Source organism: Mobula hypostoma, chromosome X1, assembly GCF_963921235.1.
Source record: "Mobula hypostoma chromosome X1, sMobHyp1.1, whole genome shotgun sequence".
Classification (NCBI taxonomy): domain Eukaryota; kingdom Metazoa; phylum Chordata; class Chondrichthyes; order Myliobatiformes; family Myliobatidae; genus Mobula; species Mobula hypostoma.
The window spans coordinates 18,638,244-18,650,583 of NC_086128.1; the positions used below are offsets into that span (position 1 = coordinate 18,638,244).

General features: G+C 42.3%; 1 long non-coding RNA gene across 2 annotated transcripts in view; it reads right to left on the reverse strand.

The window, feature by feature from the left end:
- LOC134340118 (uncharacterized) overlaps nt 1-8,666 on the reverse strand; it is a 57,471-nt gene extending 48,805 nt beyond the window's left edge. For both annotated transcript variants that reach the window (XR_010016487.1, XR_010016488.1), the window contains exon 1: nt 8,432-8,666. This is a non-coding gene — a long non-coding RNA (uncharacterized LOC134340118). The remainder of the gene's footprint in view (nt 1-8,431) is intronic.
- Between the last annotated feature and the right edge of the window lie 3,674 nt (nt 8,667-12,340).

Below are 12,340 nucleotides of genomic sequence, written 5' to 3' on the forward strand. Positions count from 1 at the left end.
TAAAAAAAACTTTTAACTTTATAAAAGAGTGTATAAACTCAGTTTAACAAGTGATTTGTTTCCTGGGTCAGTGTCTATGCAGGCTTTGTGGTTGATCAAGTGTTGAGTTTACAGAGGGAGCTGGTTAATCCCAGCTCCCCTGCTATCCCATCCCATCCAAATTAACACAATTTGTCAAAGTCATATGGATGAAGGACGATGGATTCCCCGATCAAGGTTTTCCAGCAAGATGACACACACAGGGATCACTGCACAGGAAATAGCAGCCCAGCCCTATGACTCTGCAGGAGGTTTACTGATGGAAATTGAGCAGCTCCTGGGCTCTCAGATCTCAAATAACGCCACAAGCGTGTGCCAAGCCTCGTCATTGTTCCCTTAGCAACAACAACTTCCATTTATATCATACTTTTCACTTAGCAAGGCTGCTCAAGATGCTTCAAAGAGATGTACTTGAACAAGAGTTGACACTGACCCACATAAGGAAATGTTAAGACAGGAAGCCAACAGTTTGGCCAAAGAGGCAGACCCTTATAGAACATCTTACCAGAGGAATCATGAGGGACAGAGATAGGGTAAAAGTGCAATATACTTTGCAATGAAAGAGAATGGAAAACAAGGTTTAAGATGAGGGGAAAGATCTGAAAGGGACCAGAGGGGAAATTTCTTCACACAGAGTGGTGGGTATAATGGAATGAACTGCCAGAGGAAATGGTTGAGGCAGATACAATATCAACATTTTAAAGGTATTTGGCCAAGCATTTTTAGAGGGATATGGGCCAAATGGGACTGTCCTCGATATGTTACGTTAGGACTCTCTGAAAGCGAAGTAGAAGTGTGTCAGAGTCAGAGTCACAGAGCACTACTGCACAGAAACAGGCCCTTCAGCCCATCTAGCCTCTGCCCAACTATTCTGCCTAGTCCCATCGACCCACACCTGGGCCAGTGTGGTGAAGTTTAGAGGGAATTTAAGAACTTCGAGTCTTGGCAGTTGAAGGATGCAAAGAGATCAGAATTAGAAGGGTGTATTATAGCTTACATTCTGAATCCTGGCGGAATGAGACCATGGACTGATTTGTTAAGGATAAGAATGTTTAAATAAAGTCATTGATATACTGGAGGTAATACAAGGCAAAAAGCACAATGGTCTTGTGGGTGAAAGGGATTTGTTGTCATTTAGACACAATTAACATTGAGTGCAAGTTTATGGATTGTATGTGTCAAGCGGGATTGAGGGGTTTTCAGCAGCAAGGACTAGAAAGGGAGGATGACGATCTCTTATTCAGTGATACAAAGGTATTCTACAATATTAACAGTGAACTCGTTGAAACCTTTGCACAATACATCGACTGCTGACTAATTAACACAATTATGCCATTGCTTTAAATAGTGCCATTGTTAATTATGCCATTGTTTTAAATAGTTGGTACTTTCTTAAAACAGCAGAGGAATTTTTAGGTAGGTAGCATTTTCATTATTCATGCCATGCAGAAACATTACATGCCAATCCAAATATTCCTTGAAAAAGCCTTAATTGGCAAGAAAACCTCAAAAGCTGAGCATAAATTTGAACCTCCCAGAGACATGTAATAAAATAAGTCTATTTAATATCTGCAAAGCTTCAATTTTATTGCTATCACTTTGTTTTAATGGTTCATCAACTAGACCAGGGGGTCCCAACACTTTTTTTATGCCATGGACCCCTTCCATTAACCAAGGGGCCCATGGACCCCAGGTTGGGAACTCCTAAACTAGATGAAAGCTGCCTCATGTCAACTTGTTCTATTTAATGCAGTCTTGATCATTGCTTTCCTCTTATCCAGGTCAAAAACCCCACAAAAAACAAGTAATATAAAAATCAAAGAAGATATTAAGAAAACTTCACCTCGAAGTCAAATCCATACCCCTGAACGGATTCTGCAATTGGAGGGAAGTGTTGCAAGGGTTCTTCCAAGAATGTTTTGTGGATATCCTGTCTAACAGTTCCTCAAATTCATCCACCTCTTGCATTTTTAATTGACTTAATATGAATTATCCATTATTACTTTGAATGACATAATTTGTATCCAATTCCTTGTGATTTTAGGTAATTTACTTCAGGCTCAAGCAATCAGCTGCCGTGTGAACACCATGGGGATGAGGTGAAATTCCAAATTTAGTAAGATGGAAGATGGAAGAATGCCTGTTCTTTTTCCTGTGGTAATGATCACTGGAAACTATTAATACTCACACATCTGAGAAAGCAATGTATTTTATTGACTTCATCAGCACACTCAGAGGACTAGAATTTGCAGTGCCACCATTATAAGTGTATTTATGTTCAATGTGCAGTGCACCAACAACCATTGTGGATGTGGAACCAATTTTTACAGGCTTTGGTATGGTTTAAGGCATTACATTTTCCCCTCATCACACACACAGATGAAAACATACTAGAACATAGAACAGTACAGCACAGAAGCAAGCCCTTTGGCCCACAATTTTGTGCTGGACCAATTCAATTACTAATCAAATAGACAATTAACTATTCTCTTCTGTCTACACAATGTCCATATCCATCCATTTTCAATATTTATTATTATTTCTTTTTGTATTAGTTGCCTGTCCTGTTGGACGTGGTCTTTCACTGATTCTATTGTGGTTCTTGGATTTACTATGGATGCCTGTAAGAAACTGAATCTCGGGGCTGCAAACGGTGACATACGTGTACTTTGATAATAAATTCATTTTGAGCTTTGAAGTACAGCAACTGGGACCCCTCTGGTTCTAGCACTGGCACCACTTGCAGGGGTCATCCCAGGCATCTGTTGCTTGGATTGCTGCCCATATAGAATATGGAACATTGCAGCATACTGCTGGCCCTTCGGTCCTCGACATTGTGCCGACCTTTTAACCTACTCTAGGATCAATCTACCCTTCCCTCCTACATAACCCTCCATTTTTCTATCATCCATGTGCCCAGCCGAGAGTTTCTTAAATGTCCCTGATGTATCTGCCTCAACCACCATCCCTGGCAGGACATTGAATGCACCCACCACGGTGTGTGAAGAACTTACCTCTGACATCTTCCCCCACCCCCAACATAACATTATGCTCCCTCATATTAGCCATTTCCACCCAGGCAAAATGTCCCTGGCTCTATGATGACAGTAACTCGATGTCCTAGTGCCAAAGGTCTCTGGTACCTGGAGGCCCATGATCCAGGACTGTCTGTGAGGCAGAGGTGAGTCTCAGCTGGCTGGACTTCAAGAGTCATTGATCTAACTGAGGGCCATTCACTTAGTCCCATTTTAAATATTAATCCAACAGGTGCTGGATTATTCTGTTCCAACACAGTCAGTTTGAAATTATCCAAGGTAATGGGTAGGATCTTGCTGCTCTCTTCACGTGACATTTCACTGGACGGTAGCCTCATCAACACAAGGCAACCAAAGGGGTATATTTTACCCCTAATGAAGCAATCCCAATCTTTCAACAAGAAGCAAAACTAATGCCATTGAAAAGGAAGCTTCACATTCAGCAAGATTTATTAAATACACAATTCAAAAGTGTGACATGTCTCCCACCACAGTGTCACCTCTGATAATTTCCCCCTCTGGATGCTGTAGTTTAATATTTTTCATCTTGCTACGACTCTGTAATGGGTGTGAATGTGCACAGTGTCAATGCTCGTTTGGGCTGGTTTATAATCGAGGTCAGTGCCTCTTAATACCATCATCAAGCATGTGGAGGAAACTGACCAAACCATTGAGTAACTCCACTATTTTAAAAAGCAAAAACATCTGAAATACACAATCAATATTCTGGCAGGTTATGAATCGGTCATCCAGAATTAACAGCTTCTACAGTAAGAACGTTGAGGCTCTGTGCTCATACAGGACTCAGCATTCAACACCTTCATCCCCTCAGTATTAATCAACAAGCTTCAAAACCTGGGCCTCTATCTCCTTGATTTCCTCACCGGGAGACGACAGTCAGTGCAAATCAGAAATAACATCTCCTCCTTGCTGACAATCAACACTGGCATACCTCAGGGACGTATGTTAGCTCACTGCTCTACTCTACACTCATGACTGTGTGGCTAGGCACAGCTCAAACACCATCTACAAATACACCAATAATACCACTGTGGGTGAGAGTCTCAGATGGCGATGAGGAGCTGAGTAGATCAACAGAGTGCTGAAGGAACTAAGGTCCTGATGAAAGGCCTCAGTCCAAAACGTTGAATGTTTATTCCCCTCCGCAGATGCTGCCTGACCTGCTGAGCTCCTTCAGCATTGCTCTGGATTTCAAGCATCTGCAGAATCTGTGTTAGTGAAATAGTTCAGCTGGTTGAGTGCTGTCACAACAACAATTTTGCACTCAACGGCAGCAAGGCCAAGGAACTAATTGTGGACTTCAGGAAGAGGAAGTCAGGGGAACACACACCAATCCTCATCGAGGGGTCAGCAGTGGAAAGGGTGAGCAGCTTCAAGTTCCTGTGTGTCAGCATCTCAGAGGATCTATCCTGGGCCAACATATTGATGTAATCACAAAGGAGGAAGGCCATTGTTATACTATAGATCTGGTGTACAACAAAGACCATCACATTTCTACAGATGGAGTGCACCCTGACTGGCTGCATCACTATCTGGTATGGAGGCTCCAATGTACAAGATTGAAAAAGGCTGCAGAGGGTTGCAGACTTAACCAGGTCCACCATGGGCACAAGTCTCCCAACACTGAGCACATCTTCAAAAGGCAATGCCTCAAGAAAGCAGCATCCTTAAGGACCCCTGCCATCCAGGATACATCCTTTCCTTATTGCTACCATCGGGGAGACATGACAGGAGCCTGAAGACACACACTCAACATTTTAGGAACACCTTCCCTTCCCCCATCAGATTTCTAAAAGGTCTGTGAACTCATGAACACTATATCACTATTCCTCTGTTGTACCATTTATTTTTTTAATTTGTAACTTATAATCATTTATGTCTTACACTGTATGGCTGCCACACAACAAATTTCATGACAGATGTCAGTGATGCTATACCTGATTCTGAGGACTAGTGTAGTTCCCAACACTAGTCCACAGAGCCATCAGCTGCTGCATTCATCCCTCCGCAGTTTAAAGAACCTCACACTCCACTACAGCAGCAGCCTGACTGCAGCAGGTATCACCAAGGGAAGATGCAAGTTGGTTGGGGGGAAGACAATGATCTCCATTATGCATGGGCACTTCTACCCCATCGTCACACCAGCAGGAAACATGAAGTAATCGCCCAAGTTAGAACAGAGGAGCAAAACACTTCATCTCAAATGCTGGAAATCCATTCGTCCACTTCACTTTCCTCCACACATCCCCCAGCAACGAGTAAGTTATAAAACACTAAGCATAACAAAGAAGCGAAGCAAGGAAGTATCAATGAGATGTTAAATATCAACAACCATTGTAAAGTTCAGTGTAGATTTTGACTTTACATAGTGACCTAAAACCAGGGGAAAACAAAATGGCAGCCTGTTACATTTTATAATTTGTTGGGGGGGGGGCAGGGGGGAGGAGAGAGAATGGAGAAAGCTATAGATTGCTGATTCACTATCTCCATCATTGCCTTTGAACATGAAATTTATATTCACCAAAGTAGGAGCATTTAAATTTCAAGTGCAGACTAGCATTTCATATGCTAATGGCATTCGGGTGGAGATTGTTGAGAGCTTCATGTTCCCAGGTGTAACTACCTCCAATATTTTTTCCTTGGTCCAGCCATGTGGACCTTAGTTAAGAAAACACCCTTCTGCCTCTAAGGAAATTATGTATGTCCCAATTTTTAAGAGATGCGCCATAGAAAGCATCCTATCTGGACGTATCACTACTTGGTATGGCAAATGCTCTGCCCAAAACCACAAGAAACTGCAGAGTTGTGAACACAGCCCTGTCCATCACACAAACCAACCTCCTCACCATTAACTCTGTCTACACGTCCCACTACCGCAGGAGAACAGCCAACATGATCAAGGACACCCTCCCAGCCCAGACATCCTCTCTTCTCCCTCTCCCACCAGGCAGAAGACACAAAAGCCTGAGAGCATGTACCACCAGGCTCAAGGACAATTTCAGTCCTGTTGTTTCCAGACACTTGAACGAACCTCTCAAACTAAAAAATGAACTCTTGATCTCCCGATTGACTTTATCGTGGCCCTTGCACTTTATTTATCTACCTGCACTGCATTTTCTCTGCAACCACAGTATTATATTCTGCGTTTTTCAACACAAGAGATTTGCAGATGCTGGAAATCTTGAGCAACGCTCACAAAATACTGGAGGAACTCAGAGGGTCAGGCAACATCTACGGAGAGGAATAAGCAGTCAACATTTCAGGCCGAGACCCTCCACCAGGACTGGAAAAGAAGGATGAAGCAGCCAGAATAAGATGGGGGGAGGGTAATGAATACAAGCTGGGTTATAGGTGAGACCAGGTGAGGGAGATTGTGTATGGGTAGGAGAGGGGTGATGAAGCAAGAAGATGGGAGGTGGGAGGTGACAGGTGGAAGTAGCCAGGGACTGAAGGAGGAACCTGACAGGGGAGGACAGACAATCATAGAAGGAAGGAAGGAAGAGGGGAACCAGCAGGATGGGATAGGCAGGAGAGAGGGTACCAGAATTGAGAATGGAAAGGAAGTGGGGGGAGTAATTACCAAAAGTTAGAGAAATTGATGTTCTGCATTCTGTTCTTCTTTATACTGCCTCCGTGTACTTGCATACGACATGACCTGTCTGGATGGCATGTAACTGAAAGCTTTTCACTGTACACGACCAACACCAAATACAATCCCATGTGTCAGGAGGCAAAGAATAAATCTTATTATCTCACCTAGGTGTTTGAGAAAGAAGAGACTGACTGATTGCATCCAATGTCTTTCAGAGGTTGGGAGAGGGAAGAAGTGGGAGGAAGGCTTTGGATTTATCCAGTGGATTATGTTATTTGTTCCTTGTTAACAGGGGTCAAACTAATTCTCCAAATATTTTCAGCAGCACCAGTCAGTTTGCAGGGACAGATTTGGACTCCAAGCCTTGTATTGCCCTCTTTTGTAGAAGGGCAGAGTTAGAACATAGAACAGTACAGGCCATTCAGCCCACAATGATGTGCTGAACCAAATAAATTAGTAATCAAATAGCCAACTAAACTAATCCCTTCTGCCTACACAATGCCCATATTCTTCTATTTTCCTCACATTCATGTGCCTCTCCAGACTGCTCTTAAAAGTCCCTAGTGCATCTGCCTCTACCATCACCCTAGGGAGCATGTTCCAGGCACCCATCACTCTCTTTTTTTAAAAAAAAACAAAATTGCCTCTCATGTCTCCTTTAAAGTGACCCCCTCTCGCTTTAAATGCATGCAGTTGAAGTAGGGAATGGGAGAAAAGGAAATCTTGGACCTATTTCCATGAAGCTGCCAAAAAAATATACTTCTATCAACAAGTTTAAAATTGAAGAGAATGGTAAACGGAAGATATTTCTTCAATGAAACCTGGAAAATTCCAGTATGTAGAGTTAGGACTCCACATGGGTGTCATGCTAGCTAGAGCCAGAGTTTTTGTTTCAGGCCAAGCAGAGCAAAACAAAATGATAGGACCAGCAACTTCAGCCTAAACAGTATTCTGCTGAAAAATAAATGTTACATGGTGTCAGATAAGAACCAGACCAAGCTTGGCTGTGATGCTTTGCATACTTCTATTCCGCCAATGATCTCAACCCGAGATCACAATAACGTACGTAAAAGGGAAAAGTACTGGGAGATTTACCGTGCATTTAGGTTGAGACAAGAAACAGCGAAAGGCAGTAACATCCCAAAAGAAAACTATCACACAGGAGCTAAACCTAACTTCCAGAAATTACTGACAATAAAGAAACAAACAGAATTTCCCTTCCAAGTAATTTGAGAATCACCAGCTAGATGACAAAGTTTAATCACAAATAACCACTTTTAACAATCCCACAAGGAATCAAAGTTCACTCACTAGCTCTACCACAATGGAGGAAGAGATCATCTGAACATTAGAAGCAGTGTATTTTTAAGTCCAAAATATAGAGAATACGTACAATTCCAGTACATGTATAGTGGAAATCTTTGTGCAGTTTATTTACAGAATGGCATAACCTTGCCACAACAGCTGAACATGATGCCCAAGAAAAACATGAAATAAAAAAAACTGAAGTTTGATAAGACCAATGTTACTTTTGAATTTAAAAAGGTTCAATTATTTAACATTTGTGAAATGGAAGGTATTTTAAGTTTTACAAAATCAAAGTTTCAGTCTGTAAACCTTATCATTCATCATTTTAAAATCGTCACCCAATTTAATTGTGTAGATTGCAGCTGCTACAAAGTCTCCTAATTTAATACAGACATGAACAACTATCAAATTTAAACACTCTTGCTTTCAGCAGTACCTGGGTCTTTAAAAGTTCTTCCTCCACCTTATTTGCATCATTCCAGCCTGGCTCAGGTGTGAGAATCAAACTCCTGGAAGCAGTCAGAGGATTATTTTCCTGAAATCAGTCCAGGTTTGAGATTTACTTGGATACCTGTCCATACTGGAAACAAGATCCAAACTAACTCAGTCTGAAAAAGCAGAGAATCAGTAGTGTGCAGTCTATGGTGGCTCCTGAACAGACACAGCACTAAGTACTGGAACTCAATGCAGGCATTCTTAAAGGGGCAGGACCCTGCAGGAAAACAGAAGCCTCATTGGAGACACTGAAGGAGGAGCAGAGCCAAATGATAGGAAGGAAATGAGTTGTGTTTACAGGAGCCAAATCTTAGAAATTAGATCGATTTCAAAGCTGATTACAGATCAGCTCTATATAAAAAAAGACCGCCAAGTAATTAATGTTAAGAGAACGTGTTATAGTGTGCTGGAATCTATAAAGGAAATTAGTAAATGCTATGAGCTTCATTAAAAGTATCCAATAATACTGCTTTACTGTCCTGTCCAAAGTGAAGCCCTTTGTGCCTCCCTTTTTTCCAGGTGCCAGTTTCCGCGATTCACTGTAATTAACGCAAGAGTATGGACTCCCGAGTTTCAAACTCACAGCTTGATACTGTAACCATGCTCATAAATAAAGGACAGCACCATTAACCACAGGATATCCCACAGGAGTCTGTGAAATTTCAGAAAATATTTGAACAGTCACAGTGACCTCATTATACAGGAGCAACAAAGTCACAAGTGAATTATGTAGGTCAGGTCACAAATGGAGTGATTCTATATGCTCTGGACTCTATTAAAAGGTATTCCATTTTGCTCAGTCTTCCCAATTTTAAAACATTTTGCTTGCCATTTTCTTTCCTCTAATCCACCACACTTTGGTGATATCAAATAGTTGAGTGAACTTTTGAAGTTGCCCCAATTGGACATCAGAGAAGTGACTGCTTTCCGTGATCTCAGAAATCTTTACTTCAGGCAAAGCTCTAAGACTTCATTAAGAATTGGTGTGGTTGGGATAGCAAGAAAAATCAAGTAGAATCTTTTCTCCTGACAAGTTAATAGAATGTGGTGACCATGAAAGGTCATTAAAGCAATAAAGGGGATTTAAGAGACAAATCAACATTGTTTCTGGGGGGGGGGGGGAAGATGGATAAGATGAGAATGTAAAAGGAGCTAATTGATCAAGAAAGCATGGGCCATTTCCTCTTCCTGAGAAATTCTTCTGCTTTTATGACTTGGGCCTGGATGCAAATTGCTGGGCCAAGCCCACCTGCCTTATGAGTTACCATGGTAAAGTAAAGCTAGGGTCAGGTGGTTTTTGAACTGGGCTGCTGCATGCAAGCTGAAAACAATCAAGTGTGCAAGGTTAACTGTGTACAGCTAGAGCTGGCAACTGGACAAGCCACAAGAGTTCTCATCTCGTTGGGTTAATTAAATGACAACAGGTCCGAGGTTTCAGAATAACATAACATCGCTTGTAAGTGTTCCTTTGGTACAGCCATCGCTATTAAGTTGAAACAGCTGAAATTTTGTTTACCAGTATACTCTTTTCAGATGTTTGACATTGGGATGGATAGGATTGTACAATTGTTATTGTGCAGTAAGAGGGCACTCAGCTCATTTAGTCCATGCCAACTCATCATTGAGCAACTTGTCAGTACCCCTTCCTCCTCTTGCTAATAATTCACCCTCAATGCACATGAAATAGTTCTCTATCTGTCTACATTTCCTCACTGACTCAGTAAAGCAGCAGCAGAAAGACCCCACTCACCCCGGACATTCTCTCTTCTCCCCACTTCCTTCAGGCAGAAGATACAAAAGCATAAAAGCATGCATCACCAGGCTCAAGGACAGCTTCTATTCCACTGTTATCAGATTCTTGAATGGACCTCTTGCTCAGCAAAATGGACTCTTGCCCTCACAACCTACCTTCTTATGGTCTTGCACCTTGTTTACTTGCACTTTCTCAGTGGGCACATGGCCAAGTGGTTAAGGCATTGGACTAGTGACCTGAAGGTCGTGAGCCTCGAGCCCTAGCTGAGGCGGTATGTTGTGTCCTTGAGCAAGGCACTTAATCACATTGCTCTGTGACAACACTGTTGCCAAGCTGTATGGGTTCTAATGCCCTTCCCTTGGACGACATTGGTGTCATGGAGAGGGGAGACTTGCAGCATAGGCAACTGCTAGTCTTCCATACAACCTTGCCCAGGCCTGTGCCCTGGAGAGTGAAGACTTTCCAGGCGCAGATCCATGGTCTCGCAAGATTAACGGATGCCTTTACTTTCTCAGTAACTGTTACATTTTATTCTGCATTGTTACTGTTTTACCTTGTTCTACCTCACACTGTGTAATCAGTTGATTGATATATATATAAAAACAGTATGCAAGACAAAGCTTTCACTGCACCTCAGTACATGTGACAATAATAAATTAATACCAACACCAAAATTAAGCATCAGTGAATCTGATTTCTAGGCTAGCAAATTTAATGTACAGAAAGAATGTGCTAAGCTGCTGTATAGATATGTGAGGAAATTAGGAGGAGCAGTGAAGGAGCAATCCTGGTAATTTGGTCTTGGTTACACAGAGGTGGGTTTGAAGGAAGGCAGAGATGGAGCAGTTGAAGGGGAGCTCCGAAGAGTACAAAATGGAAAGCTAATGACACAGTCGTTATTGTGTGGCAAAAGAGGGAGTGACACAATGACCTGAGCAATACAGAACTTGCAGGACATTGCAGAGACAGGCAGGAACTTGGTTACAAAAGGACCCGAATGCCAGCATGAGAATGAGGTGTAGTGCCTTGGGGAACAGCAATCAATGTAGTTCAGCATATATAATGGCCATGAGTAGCATGATCGTCTTTAAAACAAATGTGTTTTAAACAGAGACCCTTAGGTTCAGCTTGTCCCACAGAGGAAACCTCCTCTCCACACTCCACAGGATCTCTCCCCGCCCCCCCCCCCAAAAGTCCCCTCTCACTCTTCTATGCTGCAGCTGAAACAAGCCTAACCTGTCCAACCTTTACTTAGAAGATAACACATCCATGCCAGCTATCAGTCCAGTAAACTTTCTCTGAACAACTTCTAATGCATTAACATCCTTACTTAAATAAGGAGACCAATAGTCTACAGTATTCCAGTCACCAATGCCTAATGTAACTGAAGCCTAATCTCCACTTGTGATAAACTGGAACATTCTACGAGCTTTTTTTTATATATAAAATAACTTGCTGTTCCCACATACAAGTCTTTTCTCGATCACGCACCAGGACACTCAAATCTCTCTGCCACTCAGAGCCCTGCAATCTCTCACCATTTCAATAAAGTTTCTTGCTTGCGCTATGAGCTACTCTGTTGCATTGCCATCAGCACAGATTCTCCCTGGGGCTGTGTGCTTAGCCCCCTGCTCTACTTGCTTTACACCAATGAACGTGTGGCTAAGCACACCTCCAATGCCATTTAAGTTTGCTGATGACACCACAGTTGTGAGCCAAATCAAAGGTGGTGATGAATCATCATACAGGAGGGAGATTGAAAATCTGGCTGAGTAGTGTCATAGCAACAACTTCTTACTCAATGTCAGCAAGACCAAGAAACTTCAGGAGGAGGAAACCAGAGGTCCATGAGCCAGTCCTCAGAGGTGGAAAGGGTTAGCAACTTTAAATTCCTCGGTGCTACTATTTCAGAGAACCTGTCCTAGACCCAGCATGCAAGTGCAATTGCAAAGAAAGCATGGCAGCACCTCTACCTTTTTTTTTTAAAAAGTCTGTGGAGAGTCAACGTGGCATCTAAGACTTTTACAAACATCTATAGATGTGCAGTGGAGAGAATATTACAGCCTGGTACGGGAACACCAATGGCTTTGAGTGGAA